This window comes from Myodes glareolus, chromosome 7 (assembly GCF_982192425.1).
Source record: "Myodes glareolus chromosome 7, mMyoGla1.1, whole genome shotgun sequence".
Taxonomy (NCBI): domain Eukaryota; kingdom Metazoa; phylum Chordata; class Mammalia; order Rodentia; family Cricetidae; genus Myodes; species Myodes glareolus.
This window is the reverse complement of record NC_142032.1, coordinates 51212873-51225278: the sequence shown is the minus strand read 5'-3', so window position 1 is coordinate 51225278 and position 12406 is coordinate 51212873. Positions and strand designations below refer to the sequence as shown.

The window sequence follows — 12406 nt, the reverse complement described above, 5'->3', positions numbered from 1 at the left end:
TTACTTAAACTTGTTTCTAACTTGCTCTTGACATCGCCCATTTCTATTAATCTACTCGCTGCCAGTGGCTTGTGGCTTTTATCTCTCCTCCTGCAAGTCCTGCTTCCTCTGTGTCTGGCTGGTGACTTCCCCTTTCTACTTCCTAGAGTTCTCTCTGTCCAGAAGTCTTGACTATACCTTCTGCCTAGCTATTGGCCATTTAGCTTTTTATTAAACCAAGCACAGTGACATATCTTTACACAATGTAATCAAATATCTCACAACAGCCTCTTAATCATTAAATTTTGTTTTATACATGGATACGGAAAAATCATTATTTTGGTCATTTATTTTGTATGCTCCATATGCCCATATGTAGGCCCCATATGCCCATGGCCTAGATACTGTGTTCCTGCTTCTCCTGCCTAACACCCTCCCTGCTTCTTTCACCCTTTGCTGTTTGTTTACATTCCTGGCATGTGATCTGGTCATGCTGGGATTCTCCCTACAAAGGATCAGGTTCCCCTGTCCTCCCACTCTGAGATGCATAGGTGTTCCATTCTTGTGTTTCTATTCTCCCTTACAGCATCTGCTGATGTGGCCCTCAAAGGGACCACCTGTGTGCTAACCTGGCTTCTGCAGCCTGCTCCATAATTTTTAAGTTGGTCAACTGACACAATTTCTTGAAAAAAAATTTTGTTTATCTGCTAATTAACATATATGTGTAAATAATGTAGCCACAGTATGCATATTTTGTGTCTGTGTATGTGTGCTTGTTTTAAAATCTGTAAAACTTATAACCCCAGATTACAATAGCTCTGGGAAAATGCAAACAAGTAGACAGCTGCCATTACTGGTTGTGGTCAAAATAGAAACCTCAGCACCACCTTCCGTAAGAGTACCCACATGCGCTGAACCTACCAAGGAGACATTCTGCCTCCAATATACTTTGGTTTACTAAAATTTTCCTTCTAATCTTCTTGCCTCTACTAGCATTAGTAAGTTGTAACTGATTGGGTAAACAATATGCCTAAATTTAACTTATATGTTTAATTTGGATATACCCGACAGGTAATGAAACCCTGATTCTCAAGCGCCTTTATAGATCTGTAACAAAAGAGCTTCTTGTGACAGAGAGACATGCCAGCTCCTGCAGCATCCTTTAGCTCCTTCGAGAAGATGCATGGTTGCAGAAGACCTTCTGCCTTGAGGCTTGCCTTTGGATATGGCAAAGCCACCCACACAGCAAAAAGCTGCCTTCCACCGCATCAGCTTCCTGGACACTATACCAGGGGATTGATCATCTCACCCTGCCAAGACAGGTAGACTGAACCCTACCCACACAGAAAAATCTTCGGGCCTGCTGGGCTCAGCAGTTAAAGGCAAGTACTGCTTCTAAGACTGGTATTTTCCAAAGACTATGGAGAGACTTCTGATTGCCTGCGTAGCTAAAAATAGCTGTTTCACTCCTGCTTATTTACTTATCCCTCTTAGATCTGTCTGATGGCATTGATGACTTAAGGTACTAGTAGTTCTTTACTTCATTTGTTAAGTTTCCTTCTAAAAATACAGACAGGTCTGCCTCTTTCACAGGCTTCGTAGTCCAAAATTAACAGGTTTCATATGTATCTTCGGAGGTACAGTTTCCAATTTCCTTTAATTGTCTACTAAAATGTTCATGATTTTAAGCCTAAAAGCCATAGTCTTTTGCTATAACACCAAGATGTAAGTCTATTCCAGCTGTCTTACAGATACCTGCAGGTTCCTGAGTAAAGTTCTGCTGCTGTATCAAGAAATCTGATCTGGTGAAAACTGACAGTCTCCTGAACCTATTTTGACCCCACCCATTTTTAAACATATTTTACAGGTCACTCCTCCTGCCTGGGCCAAGACTAACCTATGGAGGGTTCTCCAAATAACACCAGCACTTACACCAGCTCACCAGCTCCTAGGACTTCACCATTGGTACCATCTCTCCAGGCTCGTATGGGCACCTATCCAGCAACTGAAATCTGTTTTTAAAGGGTATATCTGCTTTCATCTCATTCATTCACCCTTGCCTCTCCTGTACAACCAGGACACTTGTCTGTCTCATTCTTTCTGGCAGCTAATCACCTTCCCTATGGCTAGCCCCGTTCATAGGGCTGATAATAACAATCAATTTTTTTTCTCCTAGCAACCTGTCTTCTCATCACCCTCAAGGAACAGATGCCTGAGGTCTCCAGGATGACAGTTAACCAGATGCCTCTCCTGCCATACCTTCCGCTGAGCATAAGCCCACCAACTCCCAACTCTCCCCTTCCCCACATCGCCTCATGCCTGCAGAAAGCAGTCAGACTTGAGCCAGCACTCCTATACCCAAAGAGTCTGGAATGTTTGGGTTCAGGCTTCACCCCAGCCCCTGGCATCCATATATCCAAAGAGTCTGGAATGTTTGGGTGGAAGTTCCATCCCAAGCTTTCTCCTCTGGGAGTTGTCTCAGTCTGGACTCCAAAAGTTCGTCAAATGATGACTCCCCGCTCCCCAGAGATGCTCAAGACCACTCCCACAGGGTATTTAAACAGCAACCCAGAGAACAAACATGCGGTTTTCCAGTCTTCCTTTTCTGGCTCCTCTCTACAAGTATGTGCCATCATTCTTGGCCTTTTTACAGTTTTTTATAGCCCTTGACTTGCCTAGAACTTATTATGCAGACCCCAGGCTGGTCTCAGACTCAGAGATCTGCCTGTTTGTATCTCCAGAGTGCCAGGATTAAAGAAGGCATGTGCCACAACATCTGTCATGCTTTTTATCTGTTTTTTAACATGGGCTCCTGGAATGAGATATGTTTGCAAGTCAAGTTATTTTTTCTGTTAAGCCATTTCCTCAGTCTCCAACTATGACTTTTGGTACTCATAGACTGTTCCCATTTCCTGTCTGACACCCTGCGAATCTCATTTCCCAACCCTTTGTAGTTGATGGGGCTAAATGACCAGAAACAATGTCAACACTTTCAGACTGGTCTGCCTGCTTCTATGTCAGTCCAGGGTGAGTATGGAACATTCAGGCTGAAGATGGCTGTGAATATTTACCCAGTTCCTTGCTGGGTGATAAAATAGAGTCGCAGCCCACCTTGGGATAAGAGGACTTAACATAAATAAGGAGCCTCTTCTTTGGCTTCGTAGAACCTCAATCTTATCCATTCCCTTTTCTCTCATTCCTAGATATACATCTCATTAAGGACATGGATTACTGGTTCATCAAAGATTCATCAAGAATTATCAGAGTCACTGATGATACTGAACATTTATTGACTATATAAATATTCAATAATAGACCATAGTCCATACCAGATATGCAACTGACATACAAGGTTTAAGCATGCAACTATTAAAAGAGGAGAAAATAGGAGTTGGGAGGGTGACTAAGTAGTTAAAGACACTTGTTTATACAGAGGGCCAGAGTTCCGTTCCCAGCACCAGCATCAAGTGGCTCACACCTGTCTTTAAATCTAGACCAGAAGGATGTAACTCCCTCTTCTGCTTCTGGGCATCTACACTCACATGACATGCACACATTTACACATAAATTAAAACCAAATTAATTTTTATTATTTTCTACTATTCCAGGAAGACGATAACCCTAGTATTGGTGTTTTCTGGGTCTGGGTCTTCAGGGCGTACTTTTGGCAGAGAATCTCTAGATCTATAACTGTGATGTCCCATCTCATCATTTGGTCTTCCTCAGTTGCCCTGGGCATGCTCCAGCCATGACAGCAAGATATCTGAAGGGACCCTGCAGCACATCTGTAATTGCCGTGACTGAATGGGCACAAACAGCTCCCAGCTGGGCCTAGGTTTCACTACTGGCCCCAGACTGACCACACATATGACAGACAGCATCACATCTTCTCTAACCTCTTCCGGCTGATCTTGCAGATCAGCAGTGTTGCGTGCCTTGTTCCAGCTTTCTCAGCTCTATTAACTTCCACATCTTGACTGCTACTCTTAGGGTGCACTTAGAGCCTTTCTCTGTGGACATCCAGTTTAAATAGCACCATTTGTTGAAGATGCTTTCTCTTTTTGCAGTGTGTATTTCCAGCTTCTTTATCAAAAATCCGGTGTGTGGATTTGTGTCTGGGTCTCCAGTGGATTTCATTAATCAGCGTTTCTGTTTTTGTGCCAATGCTATGCTATTTTTATTAATATAGCTTTGTAGCTATTTTTTATCACTATAGACTTATTGCTATAGCTTTTTTATTACTATCATTTTGTCTTTCTCTGAGATAAGGAATGATGATACCTCCAGTAGATATTTTATTATTTATGATTGTTTTAGCTATTTTTGGTTTGTTGTGTGTGTTTTTCTGTATGAAGCTGAACATTGTCCTTTCGGATCTATGAATTGAGTTAGAGTTTTGATGGAGGTTGCATTGAATATGTAAATTGTTTTTGTAGAATGGCTATTTTTACAATATTAATCCTACTGATCCATGAGCATGGGAGGTCTTTCTGTCATCTGATATCTCCTTCAATTTCTTTCTTCAGTGTTTTAAAATTTTTATCATACAAGTCTTTCACTTGCTTGTTTAGAGTTAATCCCAAGACAGTTGGAATACCTTGGTGGAAGGTGTTGTTTCCCTGATTTTCTTCTTAGTCCATTTGTATATAGGAAGACTACTGGTTTTGGGGGGTTAATTTTGTGTTCACCTATTTTGCTGATAGTGCCTATCAGCTTTAGGAGTTTTCTGTGGAAATTTTTAGGGTCACTTATTATACTATCATATCATATGCAAATAAAGATACTTTGACCTCTTCCTTTCCAATTTGTAGTATTCCCTTGATCCCATTCAGTTGTTGTATGTGTCCAGCTAATACTTGAAGTACTATATTGAACAGCTGTGAAGAGAGTAGACAATCTTGTCTTGTTCCTGATTTTAGTGGAGTTGCTTTGAGTTTCTTTCTATCTAAGCTGATGTTATCTATGAGTTTACTGTACCTGCCTTTTGCTATAGAATATTATTTTAAGATGTATTATATTTGTTTATACTGTGGGACATTTATTTAATGATGCAAATATGTGTTGTATTCTTTTATGTTGGATCTTTTCAACTCTGCAAAGCTGTGTTACTTTACCTGTCTAAAACACCTGATTGGTCTAATAAAGAGCTGAACGACCTGGCTGTAACAAGGAAGGAGAAAGGATAGGTGAGGTCGGCAGGCAGAGAGAATAAATAGGACAAAAGAAATTGGGGAGAAAGAGATCAAGGAGCGAAAAAAAAGGAGGAGAGGAGGATACTAGGGGCCAGCCACACAGCCACACAGCCAACCACAAAGAAAGAAGTAAAAAAAAAAAGTATAAAGAAATAGAGAAAGATATAAAGTCCAGAGGCAAATAATAGATGGGATGATTTAAGAAAAGTTGGCTAGAAACAAGTGAAGACAAGGCCAGATTAAAACAAGAATAAGACTCTATGTGTGATTTATTTGGGAGCTAGGTGGTGGTCCCCAAAAGAGCAAAGAGTCAAAAGAGTAAAATAAAAACAAAAACAAATAAGAAAAACAAAACAAGAAAACAACCTACAACAGTCTTAATTATGCAAAAGTGTATCTCTTATATCTCTAATCTCCTCAGGACTTTTATAATGAAGTGGTATCAGATTTGTCAAGGCCTTTCCTGCATCTAATGAGATAGTCATTTGGTTTTTATCTTTGAGTTTGTTTATATGGTGGATTATGTTTATCAATTTACATATGTTAAGCGATTCTTGCCTCCCTGGGATGAAGCTTGCTTGGTAGTGATGGATGACCTTGATATGTTTTCGGATTCAATTTGCAAGTATGTTATTGAGAATTTTTGGATCTATGTGCATGAGGAAATATGATCTGTAATTCTTTTTCTTTGTTGGGTCTTTGTGTGGTTTAGTTTATATGACTTGGGTCCTGTGCCTTCATAGACTAGGAATATTCCTTCTGTTTTATTTTGTGGAATAATTTGGAATGAATTCTTCTTTCTGGTAGAATTCTGCACTAACACCATCTGGCTTTGGACTTCTTCTTTGTTTAGTAGAATTTTAATTACTACTTCTGTTTCACTAGGGATTATAGGTTTGTTCAAACTGCTTATCTGATACTGATTTAAATTTGGTAATTGGTATATATCAGGAAAATTATTTTTTCTTTTAGATTTTCCCACTTGGTGGAGTGCAGGGTTTTAAAGCATGTCCTAATGACTCTGGATTTGCTCATTGTGTGTGTTACCCTTTCATCTCTAATTTTGTTATATGGATATTTTTTCTCTGCCTTTAACTTACATTGGCCAAGGTTTTGTCAATTTAATGATATTCTCAAAGAACCAAGTATTTGTTTCATTAATTCTTTCTTTTTTCTTTTCAAGACAGAGTTTCTCTGTAGCTTTGAGCCTGAACTGGAGCTCACGCTGTAGACCAGGCTGGCCTCATACTCACAGAGATATACCTACCCCTGCTTCCTGAGTGCTGGGATTAAAGGCATGGGACACCACTGTCTGAGTGTGTTGTTTATTTGTTTTGTTTTTCTATTTTATTGATTACTGCCACACCAACTCCAGTGTCGTCTGTGTGACATGATATATGTCATTATGCCGGATGGGAGCAATGTGTCCCATGGGACTAGGCTTCCTGGAGGTCAATGGCAATGGCCCGATATTAGTCACTGCTGAGGCATAGAAGGGTTTCTCAATTAGCTGGCTATGCGGGATATGGGCTTTGCACAACCTCTTTCATAATAATGATAGTCTTTATATATACAAGACAAGGATCATTCTCTTCAGGAACAGCTCTGGGATAGGGAAACACGGTATGGGAATGTATAAGACTACAGCAGAACCTTTGTCGTACACGGGGTGTATGATGAGCAAGGGAATAGATGGGTTAATGTTGATGGACAAAGACTGTTATATTATACTTTGAACTTTATGAATAGGCTTGCTAGATCCCAACCCCCATGGTGTCCACTGCATAAGAAGGTACAAGAAAGTATATTTCAGCAGGTGCAGAGAACTGATTAGACATATTTGGTCACTAGATGAAATAAAGAAAGGGTTAGAAAGAGGAAGGGCCATGATAGCAATAATGAGACAGAAACTTCTGTTCATAAGAAGAAGCCACTTGTTTGAGGTTTATGTTCCCAAGCACAAGATTTCCTCTTCTAAGGATGCTTTATGTCTAACACCTGTTCCTGATAATATACTTTTCTTAAATATCGCTGATGTGACTAAAAGAAGCTTTCATACTGTGCCAACCAATGATACATGCATGACCTTCTGATTTGTTCTTTGTTTGAATACTATATAATGAAAACATGAATTCAGTAAAATCGCAGCAGATTCCAACTACTCTCTTGTGTGTTGTGTCTGTCTGTCATTCGCCGAACTTGTGCCTTCCTGTTACCAAGATCCTGCTTCTCCCATGGTCTGAGTGGCTCCCCTGAGCCGGTCCGTGGCAGGTGGCACCCGAACAGTGACCTTGGACAGGTAATTCCTCTCTTTTCTAGGTAACGAGTAGGCTCTTGCCAGGAATCTGCAGTTCCGCTGATCTTTTATTTATCCTCCAAAGATCTCTGATTGTATTAATGGCTAGGTCAGCTATAATACCAGTTTAAGAGCAAGAAGGATATCCAGATCCTTATACAAAGCTATAGCCAGCTTGTTAGCTCATTATATAAAAAGGTCTAAGGATATAAAAGTTCATAAACATTAAGGGTCAAAAAATTAATTTAAGATAATACTAATAAACAATAAAACAATGACTATATACAGTTTGGGTTACAAGCTCAAGATTTTCTGTGTTTTTGTTGGTACTCAAAGGTATGAGTCTAATTTTACTCTTTTATAGATACCTGTTATTTGCTATTTCTATAATATGGATTTTAATATGGGCCTAAAAGTTTCAAATGTATTAACTTCTGTTCCTAGTTTAAATTTGTCTCAACAGGTTTCCCCTTGGTTAGCAGACACAAACAAGCATTAAGTGCTGACTACAACTTGTTCGAAATGACTGTAGACTGTGGACTTGCTAAAAACTGATGTGGACCAGTCTAGCTGATGTGAATGCTCCCTGGCTCTTCAACAAAGTCCACAAACCAAATGTTCCTAAAATTTTCTCTTTTTGACTAGCATTTCACCTTTGTTAACTCTTGACAATGATGCCCCAAAGTCAGCTGGAAACAGTTAAAAGAATACATTGTCCAATAATCCCTGGTTAAAATGCTAAGTCAAAAGAAACATACTAAGAATCTATAATTATAAGAAACAATTTGTCCAAAGTTAGCAAAGCCAGCTCATGATTGAGCTGACCCTTAGGACCAAGAGGACTGGGAAAATGTAGGACCCTCACGCCTTATTCTCAAAGGGGCAGAAAAAATTTCCTACCAGAATGCTTTCCGTAACAATGTTAACAATTGTTAACTAATTATAATGATAACTTCTTTATAGACTTTTTTATGCCTTTACCTTCCTGTATTGAAAAATTAGAGATAAAATTCAATTTTGGGATGGTAGTCTAATTGGCCTTCCCACCTGGCTCATTTGTGGGTTTCCATACTCAGCAGCTAAGTTTCACCCTCGAGGAATTCAGATAGAAATACGGGACTTCTCTAATACAGCAGGGAACCATCTCTATAATAATTACATTAAGTTCCAAGCTGCAAAATTTTATGAATATAATCCTAAAGATCTATATAGAGAACCAGTCCAGTCTCCAGGGTTTGTTGAGCCACCTGGGTGGTTCACAGTCCTAACAATAATCTTACTCATGCTCACCCAGACTTGTTTCACCTTGCAGCCACTGCTAATAAGATATTTCAGAAAAAGCTGAACACAACTAAATCCATTCCTGTTTAAGTTCGTACTTGTGTGGCTTATCCCTATGCCCTCATATTAGGTGTGTTTTCTCACATTAATATTTCTCAGAAAGGGAAATGCTTTAAGAAACAATGTTTTGCTTGTTGTTTGACCAATTATATTGGTTCTGCATTGGATAAGGATCTTTCTGTTATGATCATTGTTAAACGCCCTTCCTTTGTTATTCTTCCTGTTGACTTAAAAAATGAAACTTGGTATGAAAACTCTGCTCTGTAGACATTGAAGAAGTTTCATAATCTTATGGGGCCTAAGTGTTTTGTGGCAGCCATTTTACTTGGAATTTCTGCACTCGTTACTATACTTACCTCCTTTGCAGTAGCTACAACTGCCTTAGTAAAAGAAATTCATACTGTTCATGTAGTTAATGAAATGAATTAGAATGTTTCTGTCACCTTATCTACTCAGTCACTTATTGACAAAAAGCTGGAGTCTAAGATTAATGTCTTAGAGGAGATGGTTTTAGCTTGGGCCAAGATTTAAGTAATTTACAGACTAGGTTAGGGGCTAAATGCCATGCTGCATACAATTTTATTTGTGTTACTCTGTTACCTTATAATACTAGCCAGGATTGAGATAGAGATAAAAACCATTTACAAGGGGTATGGCATGATGCTGATATTACACACGATATGGAGGCCCTGCAGAAAGATATTGCAACAATTAGTAGCAGTCATCTCTCTGAGAGATCCCTTGACTCCTTGGCTGCAGCTTTAGAAGCTGATATCATATTCCTTAATCCATTATATTGGTTACAATATTTTATCTTTATTGGGATTCTCATTTTTCTCCTCCCCCTAGCAGTTCTGCTGCTTCCTTGTCTCTTCAGATTGTTGCTCAAGTCCTTGCATACAATGAAACGAGATATCCTTGAGCTATGTCTTAAAAACAAAACACCGGGAAATGGCACACCAACTCCAGTGTGTCATCTGTGTGACATGATTTATGTCATTATGCCGGATGGGAGCTATGTGTCCCATGGGACTAGGCTTCCTGGAGGTCAGTGGCAATGGCCCGGTATTAGTCACTGCTGAGGCATAGAAGGGTTTCTCAATTAGCTGGCTATGCGGGATATGGGCTTTGCACAACCTCTTTCATAGTAATGATAGTCTTTATATATACAAGACAAGGATCATTCTCTTCAGGAACAGCTCTGGGATAGGGAAACACGGTATGGGAATGTATAAGACTACAGCAGAACCTTTGTCGTACACGGGGTGTATGATGAGCAAGGGAATAGATGGGTTAATGTTGATGGACAAAGACTGTTATATTATACTTTGAACTTCATGAATAGACTTGCTAGATCCCAACCCCCATGGTGTCCACTGCATAAGAAGGTACAAGAAAGTATATTTCAGCAGGTGCAGAGAACTGATTAGACATATTTGGTCACTAGATGAAATAAAGAAAGGGTTAGAAAGAGGAAGGACCATGATAGCAATAATGAGACAGAAACTTTCTGTTCATAAGAAGAAACTACTTGTTTGAGGTTTATGTTCCCAAGCACAAGATTTCCTCTTCTAAGGATGCTTTATGTCTAACACCTGTTCCTGATAATATACTTTTCTTAAATATCGCTGATGTGACTAAAAGAAGCTTTCATACTGTGCCAATCAATGATACATGCATGACCTTCTGATTTGTTCTTTGTTTGAATACTATATAATGAAAACATGAATTCAGTAAAATCGCAGCAGATTCCAACTACTCTCTTGTGTGTTGTGTCTGTCTGTCATTCGCCGAACTTGTGCCTTCTTGTTACCAAGACCCTGCTTCTCCCATGGTCTGAGTGGCTCCCCTGAGCCGGTCCGTGGCAGATTACAGCCTGAGTTTGAGTATTTGCTGTTATCTAATTCTTTTTGAGCGCAATTTCTTGTTTTTGTTCTAGAGCTTTCAAGTGCTTTTAAGTTTCTAGCATGAGATTTCTTCAATTTTTTTAAGTAGACAATAGTGTTATGAACTTACTGCTTCCAATAGTCTTCATTGTGTCCCATAAGTTTGGGTATGTTGTGTTTTAATTTTCATTGAGTTCTAGAAAGTCTTTATGTGTTGATCTATTTTTCTTACTACACTGAGTAGTTCAGCTTCCACGAGTTTAAAGCTTGTTGTTGTAGATGACCTGCTTTAACTTGCATCTGAGCATATAAAATGTCTTTTACATCTATTTGATTTGTACATCAATTAGTTCTGGCATTTCAATCTTTGTGATCAAATAGAATGCAGAGTGTTATTTCAATTGTCTTTTCTGGTTAGTTTTGGTTTGAAGTCTATTTTGTCATGTATTAAAATGGCTACTTCAGCTTATTTCTTATGTCCATTTTTCTTGGAATATATTTCCGACTGTTTGCCTGGAGGTGATGTCTATTCTTTATGTTAAGGTGTGTTTCTTGGATGTGCGAGAAGGATGGATCCTGTTTTCACATCCATTCTGTTAGGCTGTGTCTTTTTATTGGGGAATTAAGACGCTTAATGTTGAGAGATACCAAGGACCGATGGTCGTTGATTCCTGTCATTTTGTTGTTGTGTGTTTATGCTTCCCCTCTTTTGATTTGCTGGTCAGTGATTGTTTATTCCTTGTGTTTTCTTGGGTATGGTTAACTTCTTTAGGTTGGAGTTTCCCTTCTAGCATTTTCCATTGAGTAAATTTATACATAGATATTTCTTAAATTTGGTTTTTATCATAGAATGTCTTATTTTCTCCATCTATTGTGATTGAAACACATCTATTGTGTTTTCCTTGGTATATTACTCTAAGCTGGCAATTGTGATCTCTTAGAGTCTGCAGAACTTCTTTCCAGGCCCTTCTTGCTTTTAGAGTCTTCACTGAGAAGTCACGTGTATTTCTAACAGGTCTACCTTTGTATATCACTTGGTCTTTTTCTCTTACAGTTTTTAATAATTTTTTTTGTTCTGTATGTTTCTGTATGTTTAGTGTTTTGAATATTCTGTGCCTACAGGACTTTCTTTACTGGTCCCGTCATTTTCTTGTTATATAAGCTTCTTGTATCTTTATAGGAATGTTCTTCTTTAGGTTAGAGAAATTTTTTTATGATTTTATTGAAAATATTTTCTGGGCCTTTGGCCTGGGTTTCTTCTCCTTCTTGTATTACTATTATTCTTAGATTTGATTTCTTAGTCTTTTTATCATATCTCAGATTTCCAGAATCTTTAATGTTTTCTTTGACTGAGGTTTCCATTTCTTGTGTCTTCAATGCCGCAGATTCACTCTTTCATCTCTTGTATTCTATTGGTAAGGTTTGCCTCTGTGGTTCCTATTTGAGTTCCTAAACTTTTCATTTCCAGGTTTCCCACAATTTGGATTTCCTGATTTTAGGCCTTGAGTTGTCTTGTCCATTTCCTTCCACTGTCTGTTTGTATTTTCACAGATGTCTTTAAGGGATTTATTTTCTCTTAAAAGACCCCTATCATATCCATAAAGGCTTTTTATTTGTTTGGTTTTGTTTTTAGAGACAGAATTTCTCTGTGTAGCTTTGGAGCCTGTCCTGGAACTTGATCTATAGCCCAGGCTGACCTCGAACCCACCAAG

The 12406-nt window shown here is 38.8% G+C and overlaps 1 long non-coding RNA gene across 1 annotated transcript; it reads left to right on the top strand.

The window, feature by feature from the left end:
• Positions 1 to 1846: 1846 nt before the first annotated feature.
• Positions 1847 to 7332, top strand: LOC125405907 (uncharacterized). Its single transcript, XR_007233721.3, has 2 exons — positions 1847 to 2004; positions 2156 to 7332. It is a non-coding gene; the product is annotated as an uncharacterized LOC125405907 (long non-coding RNA).
• Positions 7333 to 12406: the final 5074 nt, after the last annotated feature.